This window comes from Typopeltis vanoorti, chromosome 4, assembly GCF_054136105.1.
Source record: "Typopeltis vanoorti isolate ZY-2024b chromosome 4, IOZ_Tvanoo_1.0, whole genome shotgun sequence".
Lineage (NCBI taxonomy): Eukaryota > Metazoa > Arthropoda > Arachnida > Uropygi > Thelyphonidae > Typopeltis > Typopeltis vanoorti.
This window is the reverse complement of record NC_143552.1, coordinates 129,893,456-129,908,949: the sequence shown is the minus strand read 5'-3', so window position 1 is coordinate 129,908,949 and position 15,494 is coordinate 129,893,456. Positions and strand designations below refer to the sequence as shown.

General features: G+C 36.7%; 1 protein-coding gene across 3 annotated transcripts in view; it reads left to right on the top strand.

Moving 5' to 3' along the window:
* Positions 1-535: 535 nt before the first annotated feature.
* The window catches only part of Rev1 (Rev1 DNA directed polymerase), a 293,568-nt gene continuing 278,609 nt past the window's right edge, over positions 536-15,494 (top strand). For 2 of the 3 annotated variants that reach the window (XM_090391456.1, XM_090391459.1), the window contains exon 1: positions 536-928. The gene's annotated coding sequence lies outside the window, so the exon portion shown is untranslated. Of the gene's footprint in view, positions 929-14,181; positions 14,361-15,494 lie in introns of all 3 variants that reach the window. The other variant, XM_090391458.1, reaches the window with a different exon arrangement.

The window sequence follows — 15,494 nt, the reverse complement described above, 5'->3', positions numbered from 1 at the left end:
TTTTTGTTTCAGTCATCCCTATTATGTGGATCTGGTAGGCATTCAATTCTTCAGCTAGCTCCATTTCATTGCCATTCAGGCTTTTTATATTGATAGTACTGATCTGGAACTGTGGTGATGTTGAGTTTGTAGTTTAATTACTCTAAAATTTATCATGCTTTAATTAAACCTGAGTTATAGTTTATTTTGCTCAATATTTTAAATATTGTATATTATTACAAAGGCAGCCATGCTATTAGGACAACATTATCTATTCCTTATTTTCTGTATTCTAAGCAATCGATAGTAGGAATGTGGACAGGTTGAACTGCGATCTCTTCACTGGAAAGGGACTTATTTTTATAATTAACTTACATATTCATTAATCATTATGCCACTTTATTGTTATATTATCCCAGTACAATTATCTCTAATTGAAAAGTCTGTAATGCCCTCTCTTTCTCTTTATTCTTGACGGCAGGATATCCGTAGTGCCAGTTGACACGAACTCCATATGCGTTGTGCTTTTGAGTATCGTTATCATTGGCGAGAAAGTTTTTGGTAACGCGACAGGTTCAGATCTATTGGACTTTCTTATGAGTACAAGAAGGGCGGCTTTTCCTTTGGAGAATGAAAAGACGTTGGAGGATTTATATGTTTATTTAAGTTTACTACTTTTAGACGATTGTTGAAAAGTAGGGAAACATCTATGTCGTTAATATAGTTACTTTATTAGACGCTAGGGTGATTTGGAATGAATTTTTGATGCTGTGCTAGGCTCAGTTGTGGAAAAGAATGTTTTGGTACTTTTGTTTATGGGAACTTGTATTCATAATTCTGGTTTCGATTATATCATTGTTGGATTAAGAAGATGAACAAATTTAAAGTATCCCGGTGGCAGTTACGGTCGGTACCCGTTTGCGTCATATGGGGTACACTGTGCAATATGGTAACGTAATATAGATTTCGTGTTATTTTAAGTTACACGATGATAAGTTCATGCCCGTATTTTCAATTTGCATTGCATATCTAGCAGCAGGCGGAAAAAAATGGACAATGAAAGAGTTAATACATTTTCTGAAAGCAGTAAGACTGATGGCGGGAGACTTATACTAACCTTCATGCACACAATACCTGTCATATCTCCTTCGCAACCACTTCTGGCAATCCATTCCACACATTCATCACTCTGCAGCAAAAAAATCTACTATGGCCAACTTGTAAGGCTGCTCTTGCTTCTCCTTTTATTTGTTATGTATTGAAAAATTTCTTGAGTGTTAATATTATAGTAATAGTAACATTCCTTTACTAACTTACAAGTTTCTATCATATCTGCACGCATTCGTATGCCAATCTCTAATATGGACCATTTCACAGCTCTATCATCAGCTTGGTCACTTGTTCCTGAATCCATTTCATTATTTCCTCATCCAAACACAGGTGACCAAATATGTGCATAGTAGTCAAGTTTCCATATCATAACCTTATAAGGAGGGACACCCTCGCTTAACATGTCAACCTGTTCTTCAGCAATCAAGTAATCCTTAGAAGTATTTTGTCAACTTTTGAAATATGCCCTTTGAACTTCAACTCTCTGACTACTATCACCCTGAATCCCTGGCATCAATTTTCTGCAATTCTGTACCATCAGCATAATATACAATATGTAATATTTTCATCCCTAAGTGCATAGCTTTATATTTTGCAACATTAAATTGACAAATATCACCATTAGTTCACACTGTCAGTTTATTTAAATCATCCTACTGTATGTCTGCCTCACCTTTATCAACTGTTGTCCTTTCCAGTTTTGCATCATCGGGAATGATGCGATATCATTAATAATTCTATATTATTAATATACAAATTAAAGATTAGTGGCCTTAGTACAGAACCCTGAGTACTCCAGTAGTTAGTCTCATTCTCCTGGATTCCTATCCACCATATACCACACCCTGGTGTTTCTCTGTCGGCTATTTCTTATCCATGCCGCCACCACCACCACCTTCATATCCATTCCCATTTGCTACAACTTATGTAATAGATGTCCATGTGGTCTTCTTTCATGTTGCCTTTGCCAAGGCCAGCAGTATCATAATGTAGCCATTTCCTTATCAGATGTCACTACTATAAAATGTAAGTAAGTTACTAAGGCAGAACCTGCTATTTACAAAGCCATGCTGCAGTATTTTATCCACCACTCCTAAGATTCATTGGTTTGTAATTTGCTACTTCTGTGTTGGAGCCACCTTTATGTAATGAACTACCTTACTCTCTTTCCACTCCATGAACCTTGCCCAGAGCTGAGACAGATTAAACAACTTCATCAGTGGTACTGCCAATTCTGCTATACATTGATGCAGCACATGGGCCAACACATCATCCAGTCCCATTGCTGGATGGGACTCATACTGAAAAATATTAATGTGAAAAATATTCACATCAATATTTTTCAGTATACTGAGTACCTCCAGTTTATCTACCTCATTTCACATTAGTGCTCTGTCACATCAACTTCTGAATCTCCACCTGGATGATACATTCTTGCTAAGTAAACACTTAGTCATTGAACTGTTTCTTTTATCCCTTTCCTACCCATTGGCAGTGATTAATTTTTTTTTTTTTTTTCCCAATAATCACTCTTTTCTAACTTGCTACATAGCAATATATAAAATAATAAGTAAATAAAATAAGTAAACTCTTTTGGATTTAATTTAGCTTGCTTAGCTAATTTTCTAGCATAATCTGATAATGAATACCTTCTCAAAAAATAAAAAAAATAAAAATAAACAAATAAATAAAAATACTAGTAAATAAAATAAAAGGAGGAATCATAAATGGAGACATGGATTAGTACAAATATAAAGATGTTCAGTGGAATACACTATTTTAACCAACAGGTAATATAGTCCAAGACAGAGTAAATAGTTTCAGTACAGGTGGTGACCATAGATTAGTTAGATCAAAAATTGTTATTAGTAAAAACATAGGAAAGACAGAAACTGATTATGAGTAACAGGCTTTCTATTAATTTAACAAGTCTGGAAATAAAGATCTTTTTTATATCAAATAATAACATATCCTACCAATCACACCAGTGAGAGAAAGATATTGGGTGAATTAGCTGAAGGAAGGATGAAACAAAATTTTCCAAAGGAAACCCTAACCTTCTTGGAAAGAGAATAGGAATGAAAAGAGATCTAAACAACATGAATAGAATTATTTGATCTATGTGAAACAATAAGGAAAAGAGCAATACAAAGAATTAGAATCTTCAGAACAAGGAAAATCAGAATCTGAGAGTTCACCATAGGACAGAATAAATTAATTGAACCATATGAAGAATAGGAAAATTCTGTGGCAAATTATAATACTCCTAAAACACCAACATGAATGTAAAAATATAATACTCCAAATGGAAGGACATCAGATGAAGATGAGATACCAATAGAAAATTTTAAAAGCAGGGGGTATATACCTAAGTAAAACTAAGGCTTTTTGTCTGTTCATAGGGAAAGGTACCCAAGGGAAGGATGGTAAGATAGTACCATTTCATAAGGGTGGTGTCAAGCTATAGACCAGTTTGTATTTCAACAGTAGTAGTTAAGATTTTGGAGAAATTAGTGAAGAGTCATTTTATAGTGTTGGGCAAAGAGGATAATGTTTCTACGAGAGTCAGACTTTGGGATTAAGGGATGCTCTTGTTTTGGTAATCTGAATGCCTTTTATAATAAAGTGACAAGCAACTGATGAGGGCAAGGCATATTATGTTTTTTTTATTTTAAAAAGGCATTTGACAGGGTGCCACATGATAAGCTGCTACTTAAGTTTCAGTAAATGGGGATTTGGATGTCAGGTTATTGAATTGGATTGGAGATTGGTTGTCTGATAGGTATCAGAGAATTGTGTATGAGAGAGAGAGAGAGAGACAGCAATATCAAGGAAGCAGAATGTTACAAGTTGGGGTCCCATAGGGCTTGGAGCTGTATTGTTTAATTTTTATATCAGTGGTATTGTCTATGGATTGCAGGTGATGTGAAGCTGGGAAGGCTTATTGGTAATAGTGCAGATGTAGCCCTTTAAGAGGATTTGAATAAACTGGACAGATGGACAAATGAATGGGGGGGGGCATCAGTTCAATTCAGTGCAAAGGCAGTGAAACTAACTCAGAGGATTGTTTTAGTGCTAAGAAGGACGCTGACCCTGCAGAGATAAAGAAAGTTGTCATTCTATTGTATAAAACCCTGATCAGAGGTACACCTAGACTGTTATGCTCAAATTTGTTCTGTAGGATTTGAAGGGGTTAAATTAACCTTGGAAAGAGTGCAGATGCAGATAACAAAAATGGTATTAGGACTGTACAATTTTAGTTATGAGGTTAGGCTGAGGGAATGTGAACTGCAGAGTTCAGTAGATAAAAGGAGAGGTGATATGATCATCATCATCAAATTCCTGCCATGTACCCTCAAGGAGTGTACAGGATATGATAGTACTACATGAAAAAAATTACATCATTACTAACTTCCTATCTACAATTTTCCTCCAAATCAGTCTGTTACTTGTCAAGACTTCAACATTATCAGATCTTATATTTCTGTCGTCTTAGGCACTTTGTACCATATCAATCCACCTATATCTTGGTCTTCCTCTCGGTCGTTTTGCTGCCAACCTAGCAGAGAACACTTGTTTTGCTAATCTTTCTTCGCCCATTCTGTTTAAGTGACCATACCACCTGAGATTAGCTCTGCTAGTGCATTCCTGGATGCTGACAATGTCAAGTTCTTTCCTAACATTTATGCCATCTGTTCACACCTATAATCTTTCTCAGGACTCTCATATCTGCAGTCTGTAGTCTTTGGTCAAGTGTTTTACTTCTGACCCAACTCTCAGATCCATAAGTTAAACTGGTTTGAACACTGTCTTGTATACAGCTAATTTAGTGTTTTGACTAATTTCTCTCTTATTCCATATGAATTTATTCAATTGACTTCCCACCATACCGGCTTTGTTGATTCTGTTGTCTATTTCTATATTTAATTTACCATCTTCACTAAAAAGCGTGCCTAAGTAGCTGAAATGTTTTACTTGTTCCACAGGTTCTCCATTCACAACACAGTTGACATTTTCAATGATTCTGCCTATTTTCATTGTCTTTGTCTTTTTAATGCTGACCTTCATACCATATCTATTACAACAGTTATTCAATTTAGTGAGAGAATCTTGCAGACTTGTAGCGGATTTATTTAGAAGTATAACATCATCCGCATCAAGCAAAGAGCAGACATTAACATCTCCAATTTTGATATCATGTTTAATGTACATCCAATTTTGATATCATGTTTAATACCACTTTCCTTCATAATGTGATCCATATAGATAATGAATAACAGAGGGTTAATGTACATCCTTGTCTCACACTGATTTAACATTAAACCATCTTCCTGTACATCCTTCAATTCTAACTGCTGACTTACAACTCAAATAAAGACTAAGTATGGTTGATATAATGCCCCATTGACACCATATAACTGTAGTGTATTGAATAACTTCTTTCTTGGCACCTTGTCATATGCCTTTTCCAAATCGACAAAACTTAAATACAGATCTCTGTTATATTCTCATGCTTTCTCGACTATTTGTTGTAAAGTGAAGATTTGATCCTGACAGCCTCTATTTGGTCTAAATCCAGCTTGTTCTTCACCCAGCTTTTCTTCCACATTTCTTCTCAACCGTTTCTCAAGGTATGCTTGCATAGATCTTGCCAGGAACACTCAGTAGGGAAATACCTCTGTAATTCTCACATTCAGTTTTATTTCTCTTTTTATATATGGGTACTATGAGAGCTCTATTCCAATCATCGGGAATTCGTCCCTCTGTCCAGGCTTTCTGAACTATGCAATGCAGCCACTGTAAGACTCTTATACCACCATACTTCAGCATTTCTGGTCGAATATCATCTACTCCTGCTGCCTTTCCACATTTCAAGAGGTGATATGATTGACACTTTTAAACTGTTGAGAGGTAGTTACAGGACTGACACTGGGGAAGTTCTTTCATTATGGAATGGGGAAGGAGCAAGGACAAGGGGCTATCCCTGGAAGTCATGAGCAAGAGGATAAGGGTACTGTGATGATACCAGAGGATACTGCACACAGATCTGGACTCATGGGAATGAAGTTGTGGAGAGAGAGAGAACTCAGAGGCATGTGACAGATTTTGTGATAGATATGTGGAACACTTCTTGTAAGAATAGATTAAAGGTCTGTAGGCTTCAAAAAAGGGAATTGATACTGAAAACATTTCTGTTGGTCTAATTTTTTTTATTAAAAATATAATTTTAATAATTAAAAAATCAAATTAATAAGAATATTTACTTTTGTTTTTTAGCACATGGCCTACACTATACAGTTGCACACTTTACAAACAATCAAAAAACCTTCGTCTATCAAAATACTAACAAGAACGAAACGTTCTGGCAGGGAACATTACTGTGAATGCAATTACTAGCTAGTGCTAGAGCAGATGACTGCAACAACCTTGCATGAACACCTATTGACGTCATCACCCGCTATAACTACAGTGATCCGCTCCGAGAGAATCAGTGTCTTCCGGACACTCACAGCAAGCTAAAGTGCGTAGCTGTCTAAAACAAAACACAGTATCATTCTCGATATGCCATTATCCTTTATCATTGTTGTATTATTACTAGAATTAAAACTATGCATTATAAACATAGTTATGTGACACGTTGGGGCCAGACGGTCGGGCCCTTTTCGATGCCGGGCCCGTGACAAAAGTCTCAGATGTCACCCCCCTCTCCGCGGCCCTGGTGATAGGTATCATGTGAATTGATAGAATTTTTTTTTAACTTGGCTATGCTACCTATTATATATTTAGTTTAGTATCTCTAGTATCTTCTATAATGCAAAGCACATCTCCTTGCAGACATGTATAATGCTAGAGCATTAAGGGAAGGGCCACTACCCTGACTGGTTTCGACCTTTATTGAAGTCTCATCAGTGAGAGCCAGACCCAGTAGTGGTGATATTGAGGTGCTGTTTAAGTAAAGACCTCTCTAAAAATTAGGCAGTTCCCCAGACCACTCCCTACGAGTGACCGAAGGACTGTCGAACTCAGTATTGTTCCACTCAGTGACAGGCTCATCCCGTCACCGAGATGAACTTCTCAGCATTGGCTCTACCCAGTGACAGGCTCACTCCCACCACCACCAGACAGAGCCATAATCTCAGCAGTGGTCCCATTCAGAGACAGGCAGAAATTTACCTCAAGCAAAGCATCTCATACCTCAAGGAAAGGGACCACTTCTGTGCAATACATAAGTAAAGCAGTATCTAAAAATTAGGCGATCCCTTAGATCACTCCCTACAAGTGCCTGAGAGATTGTCTAACTCAGCATTGGCTCCAATCAGCGACAGGCTCACCCCACCATTGAACTGCACTACTCATATTCCAGGGAAAAGCATCCACCGAAAAGGCCCCTCATGGGCCATGCCAGAAAACACCTTCCCCAGAAACTCAAAATACTCTCTCAGGGCAAGTCCCCCGAAAACCAAGCTCCCCTCACTGAGAACTCGATTCGGAAGAAACCTAAGAGAGCAAAGCTCATATCTTCCTCTCCCCTCCCAGGGAAAGCAACAACTTCTGTGCAAAAGCACATCAGTGGGAACAATGTTCCCTCTCTAAGCTATGTGCACGTGCACACGTTTTTCAACTAGTGCGCAAATCAAAAAATATGCACACACTAGATTTATTATTATTATTAAACAAGACCTCATGGAGTCAAAGACTCATCTGGGAAGATGAATTTTCAAGATGAAATTAAAATTTATTAATTAAAGAAGTTCCACCTAAACATTAACCTATAAATTCTTTAAAAAATACGGTACCCTGGCAACGCTCAAGCCTATAACCTCTCATTTTTTATTACATTCTCAAAATTGCACAAAACTTGCAAATTATTAACAGTAACCCTATTTGAGGCTAGTGATTTGATGCCAAAGTGAAAGGGGGTGTGGCTTAAATGTGTAATTTTTAAGTAGCATATAGAAATGCGTGTGGTTTGTTTACATCTCAGACCTGACTCATGGAAAATTCCCAAACGTGATTGACTGATCAAATTATTTCAAGATCATGACGAATTAAAACAATGGTTTCATAATTTTAATAAAAATAATTAAATACTTTTAAAAACTTAAATTAGGGTACAATTAAAAATATTGCAGCATTTCAAAATTCTCTAATTTTTAAAAGGAATTTTAAAATAGTAGACTAAATAATAACATTCATGTACACGCATTGAGATACAACTAGGTTAATTAAATCTAGCCTCTAGGCATATCTTTTAGCTCTTGTGTTGCCCTCAGCAATGTTTAGTGTTGGTTCAGCTTTTGCCTTGCCAAGTTATTCAGTGAATAGTGTACATTTGTAAATTTATAAAAACAATAAAAAACATTCTTCAAATAACAAAATTGCAAAAAACTGATGCACCATGTCAAATTCAAAGGAAACAAAAGGTGTGAAGCGAAAACGAACTGCTAGCTGCTTTAAAAGTGAATGGTTGGATGAAATAGTGAAAACTGCTATGCCAAAAGCTCATGAGTTGATAAACATTCAGCTGCGTGAAATATTTATGTATGATGCTACAATTGGTGTTTGTATTTATTGTCGTGATACAAAGGTTGCTGGGGATTTTCCTAATGGGAAGAAGTTTGATGTCACTTGAAAGTCGGACTTTTTGAAACGCCATTTGAGAAGTAAAATACATCTGGATGGTGTACACAAACTTAGGCAACAAAATTGTTCATTGCCAGCTACAGGAGTACTGCATATGCTACGTGCAAATTCAGATGACTGAGAGAGAAAAACGATCAAACCCAGAGCAGATTAAAGTTCTTATTGACAGTGTCTTTAAGGGTCAAAGCTGTATAACTGAGAGGAGACCTCCACATAGCCTTTAAAGGAATGCAGAGAACCGACCAGGGCTTCTGACCTAATGTCCAATCCTCACCTTATCGTGGTGCACCCTGTTGGGTATCTACTAGATACTGAACGGACGAGGATGGGCTGGCAATTTGGGATTTAGCCGACCAAATTGTATTCTTATTGGTTAAACCAAAATATAGAATGATGGTACAACATGAGAAAATTTCATGCCAGCTGGGGCGTCGCCCGGTTAAACAAGGCCCCCATTGTTTTCGCCAGGGAACCAGGGTGAACAGCGAAAAGTCAGCTACTGGAACATATCTGAAAATAAACCTTAACTCAACATCACCAGAGTTAAATATCGGTACTATCAACGTAAGAAGCCTGAATAAGAAATGGAGCTAGCTGAGGAATTAGATAAGTACCAGATCGACATAATAGGGGTGACTGAAACAAAAAAGACCAAAACTGGTGAGATCTTTCTGAGCAATAAATACAAAATGTTATATTCAGGCAATGACAATCAAGGAAAAGGAGTAGCCATAGTATTCAACACAAAATACGAGGCTAATCTTTTTGAATGACAGTCAGTCTCAAGTAGAGTAATGTGGGCAAATATGAGAATGGGGAACTGGACAATGAGACTTATTTGTGCCTATGGTCCCACAGAAGGTTCTACTAAGGTAGAAGTGGAGGAATTTTTTGAGGCTTTAGAAAAGGCAACTGACACAATGAAAAATGAAAAGTTGGTCCTTGTTGGGGATCTAAATAGCAGAGTAGGAAATGATTGTGAGACATACAAAAATATTTTGGGAAAATTTGGAGAAAAGAGCAAAGCTAATAATAATGGCAAATATCTGTTGGATTTCTGCTCAGGACATGGACTGGTTATTACTAACACCATGTTGCAACATAAAAATGTGCACAAATTCACATGGAGAGTAGAGGCTAGGAATAAGAAAAGTCTCATTGACTATGTTATTGTTGATAGTGATGTTTTCTCCCTGGTGCAGGACACCAGAGTGTACAGAGGATTTGAAATTGGAAGTGATCGCTATTTAGTCTTGAGCAGGATAAAATTGAATTTCATATTGAAAAGAATAACATGTAAGAAAGTTTTAAAGCGAATAAAAGTTGAGCAGCTCTCAGATGTGAACTGTAGGCTAAAATACACAAAGATTATTGAAGAAAAAATGAAAGAGTTTGAGAACAGGAATCAAACCTTGGAGATTCAGTGGCAAACTCTGAAGAAAACATTGATTGATTCTGCCAGAGAGGCATGTGGTGAGGTTATCTGTACGGATAAAAAAATCAGCACTCCCTGGTGGACACAGGAAGTTAAAGAGGCAGTGAAGGAAAAGAAGGAAGCATACCAAAAGTTCCTGTCGAGAACAGGAATCAAACCTTGGAGATTCAGCGGCAAACTCTGAAGAAAACGTTGATTGATTCTGCCAGAGAGGCATGTGGTGAGGTTATCTGTAAGGATAAAAAAATCAGCACTCCCTGGTGGACACAGGAAGTTAAAGAGGCAGTGAAGGAAAAGAAGAAAGCATACCAAAAGTTCCTGTCAAATAAGTCAGCTTGTGCTCTTAGAGAATATATAGACAAATGCAAGAATGCTAAACACTTTGTAAAACTAGCTAAACAAAAGTCATGGCAGGACTTTGGCAAGAATATAGAAAATAAATATCAAGAAGGTGGCAAAATATCCTGGAGGTTGTTGAAGAAGCTTAAGAATGGAGGAAAGAGTGCTGTAAAATGAATTAGAGATGATAAAGGTGACATGAAAACGGGAGAAAAAGATATCCTTGAAGTATGGAGTAATTACTTTGAAAAACTGCTAAATGAAACAAGCAGTGATGACAGCACAGTGGTAAAAAACACTGACCAGGCATGCAGCCAGGAATACATATCCATACTAGAAGTAGAAAAAGCCATCAAAGGCTTGAAATGTGGAAAGGCAGCAGGAGTAGATGATATTCGACCAGAAATGCTGAAGTATGGTGGTATAAGAGTCTTACAGTGGCTGCACTGCATAGTTCAGAAAGCCTGGACAGAGGGACGAATTCCTGATGATTGGAGTAGAGCTCTCATGGTACCCATATATAAAAAGGGAAATAAAACTGCATGTGAGAATTACAGAGGTATTTCCCTACTGAGTGTTCCTGGCAAGATCTATGCAAGTATACTCGAGGAACGGTTGAGAAGAATTGTGGAAGAAAAGCTTGGTGAAGAACAAGCTGGATTCACGCCAAATAGAGGCTGTCAGGATCAGATCTTCACTTTACGACAAATAGTCGAGAAAGCATGGGAATATAACAAAGATCTGTATTTAAGTTTTGTCGATCTGGAAAAGGCATATGACAAGGTGCCAAGAGAGAAGCTATTCAATACGCTGCAGTTATATGGTCAGTGGGGCATTATATCAAGCAATACTTAGTCTTTATTTGAGTTGTAAGTCAGCAGTTAGAATTGAAGCAAGTACAGGAAGATGGTTTAATGTTAAATCTGGTGTGAGACAAGGATGTACATTATCCCCTCTGTTATTCATTATCTATATGGATCACATTATGAAGGAAAGTGGTATTAAACCTAATATCAAAATTGGAGATATTAATGTCAGCTCTTTGCTTTATGCGGATGATGTTATACTTCTAAATAAATCTGCTACAAGTCTGCAAGATTCTCTGACTAAATTGAATAGCTGTTGTAATAGATATGGTATGAAGGGTCAGCAATAAAAAGACAAGGACAATGAAAATAGGCAGAATCACTGAAAATGTCCACTCTGTTTTGAATGGAGAACCTGTGGAACAAGTAAAACATTTCAGCTATTTAGGCACGATTTTTACTGAAGATGGTAAATTAAATATAGAAATAGACAACAGAATCAGCAAAGCTGGTATGGTGGGAAGTCAATTGAATAAATTCATATGGAATATGAGAGAAATTAGTCGGAACACTAAATTAGCTGTATACAAGACAGTGTTCAAACCAGTTTTAACTTATGGATCTGAGAGCTGGGTCAGAAGTAAAACACTTGACCAAAGACTAGAGACCGTAGATATGAGAGTCCTGAGAAAGATTATAGGTGTGAACAGATGGCATCAATGGCAATATCATATTAAAAACGAGGATATTAGGAAAGAACTTGACATTGTCAGCGTCCAGGAATGCGTTAGCAGAGCTAATCTCAGGTTTTATGGCCACTTAAACAGAATGGGCGAGGAAAGATTAGCAAAACAAGTGTTCTCTGCCAGGTTGGCAGCAAAACGACCCAGAGGAAGACCAAGATATAGGTGGATTGATACGGTACAAAGTGCTTTAGATGATAGAAATATAAGATCTGATAATGTTGGAGTCTTGACAAGTAACTGACTGATTTGGAGGAAAATTGTAGATAGGAAATTAATAATGATGTAATTTTTTCATGTAGTACTATCATCTCCTGTACACCCTTTGAGCGTACATGGCAGGAATTTGATGATGATGATGATGATGATGATGATATTAGTTAAGTTGAATAACTCTTTACTTTCAGTTCAACATATTAATGAACACATGGAAAAGTATGTTCAACTCCCAGACAGCTGGCGAAGCAAAAATTATGCGTTTGAATTTCTGGAAACAATCAATTTAATTGTTGAAAATGATATGTTTGAGCAAATTGCATCTGCAAATTTCCACACCTTAACCATTGATGAAAGCACTGATATAACTGTTAACAAATATTTCATTCTCTATTTTAAGTTTAGACCTAAAGATTGTAATGAATATAAAACATATTTTGGTGGAATAATTCAGTTGCAGGCATGTGATGCCCACTCCATTGTGTTAACTATTAAACAGTTTTATCAAGAAAAGAAACTTAATCTCCAAAAAATGGTGATGTTTATCTCTGATGGAGCCACAGTGATGCTGGGCAAAGTTAATGGTGTCGCTGCAAAACTTAAATTAGAAGTTCCACATCTTGTCCAGCAACACTGTGTAGCTCACCATGAGGATCTGTGATACGTGGAATCAGATATTGATACATTAATAAGAACAGTGTACACACTCTTTTCTCGTTCCACAGTGAAAAGACATTAATTTAAAGAAATTGTCAAGGCATCTGAAAATGAAGCTATTGTCGTCAGACCACTCAATGAAGTGCGGTGGCTATCCAGACATTTTGCATTACAGGCAATAATAAGAAACTTGAGGGACTGATCACATATTTTGAAAAAGACAAATCAAATGATCCCATGGTTAATTATTGTCACAATAAATTAACTAATGTGACATTCAAAGTAGCTGTTAATGTTTTAAGTGATGTTTTTGAAGAAATGGCTTCCCTGTGCAAGATCTTACAAAGGAGTAACCTTACACCACTAGACAGTCATCATTTTGCCAGAGGGAAGATTAACAAAATCAGGAATCAGTATTTAAAAGGTGATGCTTGCTGGAGTGACAAAGTAAATGCTTTACTTAAACAAGAAGAGACTGAACTAGTAGATCCTATGCCCCTGTTAAATTTTATAAATTGTTTATGTGCACATTTAGAGGACAGATTCCCTGAGAATGAGATACATGAATAGTCAGTGTTTGATATCTCCTCTATTTCACATTGCGATTTTTCATTTGGTAGTGAACATGTTAATGTCCTTTGTCTTAAATATCATGATTTTCTTGATGAAAATTAAATGCAAAATGATATCAAATTTTACACAAATGGTTGTATTTGCTCTTCAAAATGAGCAGTTTTGTGATTTGGCAAAGTTGATGGAGGAACCTTCCTTGCATCTAGTGCAGACTGTGAGCGAGGTTTTAGTCTAATGAATAAAATAAAAAACCAACTTAGAAACCGTTTAGGAGAATGTCATTTGGATATGCTAATGAGAGTGAAAAGTTCCCATTTATATGGAAATTCAATTAATTTAGATAGTGTGTATAAAGAGTGGGTGAATGCCAAAGACAGAAGAGAGAAAAAATAAAGAGATAGAAGCTAGAACTAAATAAGATGAGAATTAGTAACGAACTTATTATGAATGTTTAACAAGGTGAGAATTAGTAATGAGAATATTTTATTATGTATGTTTAGAGTTATTTGCAAAGTTAGAAAATTTAATTAAAGGCAATCAGTCACTAGTGTTATCTTTTTTTTTTTTACTTTATTTTTTACTTCTAATCAGATCAATATTAAATACATATAAAATATTTGTTAGCTCTGTGATTGATGTCACACAACTTACTTAGTGATGGTAATATACACACACTTAGAATCCCATCTAGTACAGTCGGTTTCGTGTTGGCCTCGCATGTGTGAAGTCCCTGGATCGAGTCCTGCCCAAGACTTGTGAATCGTGATTTCCGACTGTTTATTGGGGACGCTACTGCCGTATGTGGGAACACGGTGCGGAGTTGGGGTGACCTGGCTGACGTCCCATTGACACCAGAAGGTAAAGAGTGAACTAAAATCTTTTAACTTTTTTGCTTAAATAATCAGTATGGTGACTTGTATGGGTGCACACACATTTCAAAAGAAGGCAAATTTTGCACACATGCAAATTTCTGCGTACACTCACAGCAAAAAATTAGTGGGAACATTGAGTGGGAGCCAGACCCAGAGGTGATGATACTAAGGTGGAAGTAATGCAGAAGTCATACCACCATATATCACTTGCCAAAAGGTGTCAAACCTATTATTAATATTCTCTGGATTAGAGATAGTTGATGGAAGTTTTTTCACTTGGCTATGCCACCAGTTATATATTTGATTTAATCCTTTATCCAAATGTAAGCAAACAAAGTTTGCACCTGAAGTATTTTCAGGACTGGGGCAACTCAAGGTAAAGGTGGAGTAAGTTCTGATCACTTGCCTTAGTATCTCCCATAATGTAAAGCACATCTCCTTGTGGACATGTATAATGCCATGCATTAAGGGAAGGGCCACTACCCAGACTGGTTTCGACCTTTATTGAGGTTTACGGGAGATACTAAGGCAAGTGATCAGAACTTACTCCAGCTTTACTATGAGTTGCCGCAGTCCTGAAAATACTTCAGGTGCAAACTTTGTTTGCTTACACTTGGATAAAGGATTAAACCAAATACAGGAATACCTTGTATAGCACGGTTTTGAACAACACGGGTTTTGGTCTAATGCGGTTTTTATCATTACACTTATCATTATTACACTAACATTGTCAACACTGACCAGCAACTCCCGGGCGCCGCAAGTGACAGTCGAGAGCCACGTTTATGCAGTAGTTATTTGATTGGCTCTCACGTAGACACTTTCTTTCCCTGCAGCATTTTATTATTTACGTTAATATTAGTATTTAATATTTTTTTATTATTTAAGTATGAGTGAAAAGAGACAAAACAAAGAAGACACTGTTGGAGTAAGAAAAAAATGTAAGTGATTGACATTAGAGAAGAAACTTGAAATTATAAAATGTCACGAGAATGGCGCTTCGTTTACTAAAATAGCACGTGAGAATTCAATGAATGAGTCATCTCTACAAACAGTTATTCAGAGCAAAGAAAACATTAAACAACATGGAGCACCGCTTCTTATATGTCAAAAATGATCA